The following is a 7,032-nucleotide window of genomic DNA, read 5'->3' as shown; positions in this document are numbered from 1 at the left end:
CAGAGCTAGTTACACAAAATCTGGTAGTAGATGCATATATGGCTGCCTGCCAAATTGGTATACAATAGGACCATATATAGGAGCTTTTATCAATGCATAGTTGCATCCAGTATTTGGCTCACTGCATTGGTGCATACTCTTTAGGCAGACTACATCATAAATCAAATAAAACGAAAAAACCAATATTTTACACCTTTATGCAATGGCTAATGGCTCCGTGAACTTCGAGCTCTAACACTATAAACTGAACACACATCAAAATGGAGCATTCGAGACACACATATAACAGATTATACAGCACAATACAAAAGGGGTGTGTAAGTATAGCATCCAACAGTATGTCATTGTATGTGTATTATATTAGAAGCTCCCAGTGCTAGTTACACAAAATCTCATCTGCTGATATATTTAGATGCAATGCCTGCTGCCAATTCAACCTGGTATACTATACAGTATTTATTTTTATCTAATTGGGAGTTTTTATCCATCCATTAGCAAATGCAATGGCTAGAATGATAAAAGGTGTGGACATGCCGAATATGAAAAAGTATGGAAGAGGTGTTGCCATTGGATTTTCGCCTTCTCTTTCTCCTGCCGTTTGCCAATACCTACAATTGTTTTTAACACATGGATTTTTGTCAGCTCGCTTGATCGTTATATGATGATATCCATTAGTATAGTATTAAGCCAATGCAATGTTATATGGATTTAGAAGGTTTTCAATCTTGCTCAATTTCATTGGTGCATATATACTTCATGTATAGAAGGTTTTCAATCTGGCTCACATGTCCAAGTGCATTGGTGCATACTTTGTACGTCATATAAGATATCTCACCGACCATTGTCCCACATTTTAAACATTCATTCACACACAACCCTTAATTATATCTTCTCACCACGCATGGCAGGCTGCGTTTCATTCATGGTTACGTTTGTAGAGTATATACCCCATTCATCCCATAATGTTTTTCCCATTTCTATTTTTATGGTTTAAGTTGTTAAACTTAGAAAACTTTTGTCCAATAATGCTCATTGATTTACATAACAAAAATATGGTCATGTGAGATATTGTTAAATTCGTCTTAAAGACAATGTAAATAGAAAAGGCCAGAAATAGCATCACAGCAGGAAGGGGGGAGTATTACTTTTTGGATTGAACCGATAGACCATTAATATAATTGATCAATAATTTGTATATATATATATATATATATAGTACTGTATTTTCTATCTTTGCATAGGTCTAGTTTCCTTGTTCAGCTTAATCTCAGATTCATAGCTTAATAATCAAAAGGAAATTTTGGATTTTGGTACCCATTAAATTTTTTTTTTTAAAATTGGTACATCAAAAATGACATAATTGTAGCTTCAGTACCTCCGTTTACATTCCGTTAAGTTTTCCGTTAAAGGGACCCATTATCTAATTTTTTAATAATTTAATTTATTTAAAAAAAAAAAACAATTTTTTTTTTAAAAAAAAAAACACTTGCCACTGCCACCCCTTCCCCTGTGCCGGATTCCAGCTGTTGGTGGCCAAATTCCCCGGGCACCGGCGCCGGCGCCGGCGTCGACCACCCCACCCCTCCTTTTTCCCTCCTCCAATCTCAGCCATAAGGGCCCATAACCCCTGTTTTCCCCTTCCTTGAAACCCTAGCGCAACCACAGCCTTCCCTCCCCCCTCGTTCCAGGCCGCGGCGACAACCTGCTGTGGGTGGGATTTGCGGCGGCAGCCTGCTGTGGCTTGGATTCGTTCCTGGCCACGGCGGCAGCCTGCTGTGGCTGGGATTTCCTGGCTGCGGCGGCAGCCTGCTATGGCTGGGATTTGTTCCTGGCCGCGGCGGCAGCCTGCTGTGGCTGGGATTTGTTCCTGGCCGCGGCGGCAGCCTGCTATGGCTGGGCTTCGTGCCTGGCCGCGGCGGTAGTCTGCTGTGGCTAGGCTTCGTTCCTGGTCGCGGCGGCAGCCTGCTGTAGCTTGGTGGTCGCCGTTGGGCAGGTATAAGGAGGGAGGCTGGCAGTGTAGTGGCTGAGGGGGAGGAGGGGGTGGCTGGAAGGTGGCACGACCATAGCTGGGCCCCACTAACGAAAAACTTAACGGAATGTAGACGGAGGTACTGAAAGCTACAGTTATGTCATTTTTGAGGTACCAATTTACAAAAAAAAATTTAATGGGTACCAAAATTCAATTACCCCCATTTTTTAGGTACCAAAATCCAAATTTTCCTAATCAAAAATTTTGTAGCATATCGGTCTTCTTTGCATACATATGCCACCATTTTTATTTTTATGTAGTTGTGAACAATTACATTACACCAATACAAATATATTCGGCCATAATTTCCCATTTCTACTTCCTTTTGATTTTTAATGCTTTTCTAGTTTATCAATTGATTAAAGGCTTACAGCTGCTTTCTTTTCACAATTAATCATTATTTTTCCTTCTAACTTTTCATATATGCTTGTACTTATTTTTGCGGGAAACTCATCCTTCTTGATTTGGTCTAATTATCAAACATTCAACTCTTGTTAGTCATTGGCCTGGGTACGTCTCTACAAGTAAGGATTTACCTCTTCATTAGTTGAGTTTTTACCACCTTAAAAGTTAAAATGACAATCTTTTCTTTTCGATTCTTTATACAAGTTACATACATGATACTATATCGATCAGGTAGTTATAGGCAGTTCCGTGATACAGGACACTATATCGATTGTACATAGAGTCTAGACAATTAGGCAGTTCTGTGATACAGAACACTATATCGATTATACATAGAGTCTAGTCAATTAGGAAGTTCCGTGATACAATTAAGTGACAACGGCCGAGAATATCTCAATCTCAAATCTTTAACCAACCATATATCGATTTGTACATGTTTAGCCCCATGTAATAGTAGATTAGTAGATTGCACAATATATTTGAATGTTTCACCAATTGTTACATCTTTTTGTTCCAACAACTCATAATTCTCTGTGCAACATATGTTATGCAAAATTACTAATGTCATACGGAGTAAATCTCGATATTCTTTAAGTAATGACATACGAGTAATGTTTAAGACGATCCCAATTCATTTATCATACTTGTATTATTTTAGCAAACATACTTCTTTTTTCCAAAATTTCAAACACGTAAATAAGTGACGATTAATTCTGGACGGAAGGAGTAATAAATAATTGTAATTGGGTAAGAGACTCACTGTTCTGGTTCTTGCTCTTTGGTGATAAATTTCCTCTTCCCACCCTTCTTTGGTTCTGCTTCTGCATCATCTCCACCTAACAACACAAACATCCCATTTCTTAGATTATGTTAAATTAATTAAAACAAATGTATTATTTATAAAGTGGGAAAATTAAATATGAGAAAATTAAAAGTACCTAATTTTGCATTAATTCTGAAATGTAAATTGGTGCTAGTTCTTGGTAGATAATGAAAATGGGGAGCTGAAGTTGAGGGTAATTTCGGTATGAGATGAAATTTGGTAGTGATATAAGAGGAAGACAAAGCAATTTTGGCTGCCATTTTATGTTAAGTTGCAGAAAGTGTTTCAAGTTATAATTTGAAGAACCATCAATCTTAAACAAAAAGATGACGAGTACTACTACAAGTTACTCAATGCTATGGATATGGTGGGAATCGCATATGACATATCTGCCTTTCGCCTTGCAAAAATCTTATCTTGCCTATTGATTGCGAAATGACCTTCTTGCCACTAAGATTTTGGGAATCTTACGTTTGTGTGATTGTTGCTTTGACTAAGAGTTAATACAAATTGAAGGTACTAACGTTTGCCAAAAGTTGCACTTAAGGTACTAATGTTTCAGAAGTTGCACAAAAGGTACTGAACTTGTTATAGGAGGTAAAGAATCCGGTACAAACTTGTTGAACCGGTTACAACAAGTTTTTGGTTTTTTAAAAAAAAGAAAAAAAAATTAAAAAAGAGTGACGTGTACTTAGGGAAACGAAAAACCATCATTAATGCCTTTTTATTTTCCTTCACCCCATTCGCTTCCCTACATTCTTCTTCGTTGTTTCCTATCTCCTCTGTACGATCGCCATTGTCGGCAGCTTCGATTACAACTTCTACATCATCACTACTATTTCTACCCTTCAATTCATAATTCCTCACAATCTCAATCTCCCCATTTGCTTCTTCGTTGTCTTCTCTCTCCACATTAGGATCGCCGTCTTCTCCGCCATTAACGGGGTCAATCGAGAGAAAAACAAGGCGATTGTTGCTGGGATCGGAAGATTGATGACAATCAAATGATGGAGATGAAATTGTTGAATTTTGTTGATTTGTGAGAGAAAGCCCTAAAGGGCAGGTTGTTGTTGATGATGATGATGATTCTAACCCTAACTCCATTTGTATGGGATGATATCTGAGTATGACCGATATCTTGTGAAGGCACGTGACCAGGCTCTAAACAGTTATGAGAGGATGCCGATATGTTCCAGAAAGAAGACATGTCGGCTTGTCGGAATTCAACACGTGGCAGCAGAAGCTCGACACTTGGCACAGAAGGCTCTGCATGGATGAGAGCCACCTGTCAAGGTAGATCATTATAAATAGTAGGTAAGACCTCATTAATGAGGGCATTAATTACACTCTTTTTCTCTCTCTCTCTCTACTTTCTCTCTCTTACTTACTTATCTTCTTCTCTTAAACACCTTTTGACTTTATCATCGGAGTGGTTATCCCCGGACCACCCCGGGGTTAGCTAACTTCTTCTCATTGTGTAGGTTCTCAGCTTACCGATAGGAGTATCAGGATCTCAGGTTCGAATTCTTGGGGAAGTCAGGATCAGACAGAAACAATTTGGCGCTAGAAGGAGGGGAAGTTGATCACTTCTATCGCCTAAGAACCTCACACAAAACATACATATAACAACGATAACCATGGCCGGAAACAATGGAATACCAGTAGAACAACCCCAGGTGGAAGTAGTAGATGAAACCCATACCCTAGAGGGTAATCAGTTTCACGTGCCGATAACTCCCCCTGCAGGAGGAGGGGAGGCAGAGGATCCTATGGCGGCATTCACTCCAGATGAGTTGGAAACGGCCGCAAGGGTGATGAGTGCAATGAGTAGGAAGAGAAAAGAGGTTGAGGCGGCGCAGGCTGAAAGAGAGGCCGCTCAGGCCGATAGAGGAGCATCGCACCGTCACCAGGAGGAACATCACAATCAGTTGGAGATGTAATACCCCGTATTTTCATACGTATTTTCCTAATTATTAATTAGGAATTATTTTATAAAAAGGGTATTTTAGTAAATTTATTATTTGGAGCCAAAATAATATTTGAATTTTGGCGCCAAAAGTATTTTGAAAACTAATCATTATTTTGGATAAGATTTATTATCCATTTATCCTATTTTAAAAACCGGATTATTTATATATTTCGGATATTTTAATTAAGGCAAAAGCTATATTTTATTATTATTTTAATAAGTCCGAAAATATAATTTATTTAGCTAATAATTTCAGATTTTCTTATGAATAAAATCTGATTTTTATAAGTTAAATTATTTGGTAAATATTTGGTATTTTATTATTTAATTATTTATTACAATATATATTATTTACACAATTATTTTTAATTCCTTAAAACTAGCAAAATATATTCCTAAATACTAAATAGGAAGGCTGAAAATATGAGCTTAGGAAAGCTCAATAATTTCGGCCATCCCATAAAGATTTTGGGAAAATATTTTGGTAATTTGTATTTTTAATTATCTCCCTAAAATCTCCTATTTTCCATAATTCTAATTCTCCATCTTTTTGATATCCAATTATTATATTTTGTTTCCATTCATTCTTCTTAATTATTCCCCAAGCAATTCCAATTTCCTTAATATTTTTCATGACATACATACCTTCCATATTCAATTAAACACAATCCCTTCAAATATCAAAACTTTCCTTAAATCTTTGCTTACTTCTCCAAGTAATCTCTTAAACCCTAATTACCATAATTATTCCTACATTTTCCTACCATAATTCATGCACATACTAGCCTATAAATACCCCTTCATACCTCTCACATTCTTCACACAAATTCTCTTCTTTTCTTCTCCTCAATTTTACACAAATCATCCCGTCCATCTTTGAAGCCAATTTTCGGGCACTTCTGGTCAGTTTTTGGGGTAGTGACATTTCACAGAAGGTTGTTCCTCTCGAAAAATCCTTGAGGTTAGGCTCAAGAATCACTCAATTCGGAGCTATATTGAAGGAGTTATAGCCTCTGAAAGTTCTGCCTATTATTTCCTGCGCAAATCCAATTCTTTTCTTCTCCTTTTCTTTTATTCAATTATTATTATTATTATTATGGGAGATTAATATGAAATTATTATGAGTAGTTTTAATTATATAAAATCATGTTTTAATAATATTCATGTTGAATTAATTTAAGAGGTTCATGTACATATAGTTGGGAGGGTTTAATTTAATTATTTGTGATTATTTGTTAACCTTATATTGATTAAGGTTATATTTATTTGTAGGGTGTTTTTGATCAAACTACTTGAGAGTTCTTTTGAAGTGTTGTTGGCTAAGTGGAGATCAAGGTACGTTAGGTGGCTAGATACCTTGAAAGTGATCGGTTTGAATGATGAATTGAATTAAATTGAATTGAATTATGGTTTATGAATTAAAAGTATGTTTAAAGGATTGGTTTTAATAATTAAATTGGAGTAGGAATTTTTATTACATGTTTTGATTAATTAATTTATTATTCATGTTTAAAAAGGATTGATTTTAAAAGCATGTTGAATTTATTAAAAGAAGTTTGAATTATTATTATTAAAGGTTGAATTATTGGATTTAAAAGAGGATTTATTGAATCATGGATTTATTATTATTTATGCTTTATAAGCATGTTAGTAATCCCACTATGGGGATTTGGTTTATTGATAAGACTATGGACTTTGTATGACCTAGTCTTTCCTCAAGAATAGCCTTGTAATATAAGGAGACTAGCTTGGGGGGTGTGCACACTTGGGAGAGGAATTGGTTTTAATATAAGGAATTGGTTTTAA

At 36.1% G+C, this 7,032-nt stretch overlaps 1 long non-coding RNA gene across 1 annotated transcript; it reads right to left on the bottom strand.

Moving 5' to 3' along the window:
• Positions 1 to 322: 322 nt before the first annotated feature.
• Positions 323 to 3,622, bottom strand: LOC145619513 (uncharacterized). The gene is made up of 3 exons (XR_014108138.1): positions 3,373 to 3,622; positions 3,195 to 3,270; positions 323 to 608 (listed from the first exon to the last, which is right to left on the bottom strand). It is a non-coding gene; the product is annotated as an uncharacterized LOC145619513 (long non-coding RNA).
• Between the last annotated feature and the right edge of the window lie 3,410 nt (positions 3,623 to 7,032).

The sequence above is a fragment of the Chenopodium album genome, chromosome 27 (genome assembly GCF_948465745.1).
Source record: "Chenopodium album chromosome 27, dcCheAlbu1.1, whole genome shotgun sequence".
Lineage (NCBI taxonomy): Eukaryota > Viridiplantae > Streptophyta > Magnoliopsida > Caryophyllales > Amaranthaceae > Chenopodium > Chenopodium album.
This window is presented reverse-complemented; position numbering and strand designations above follow the sequence as displayed.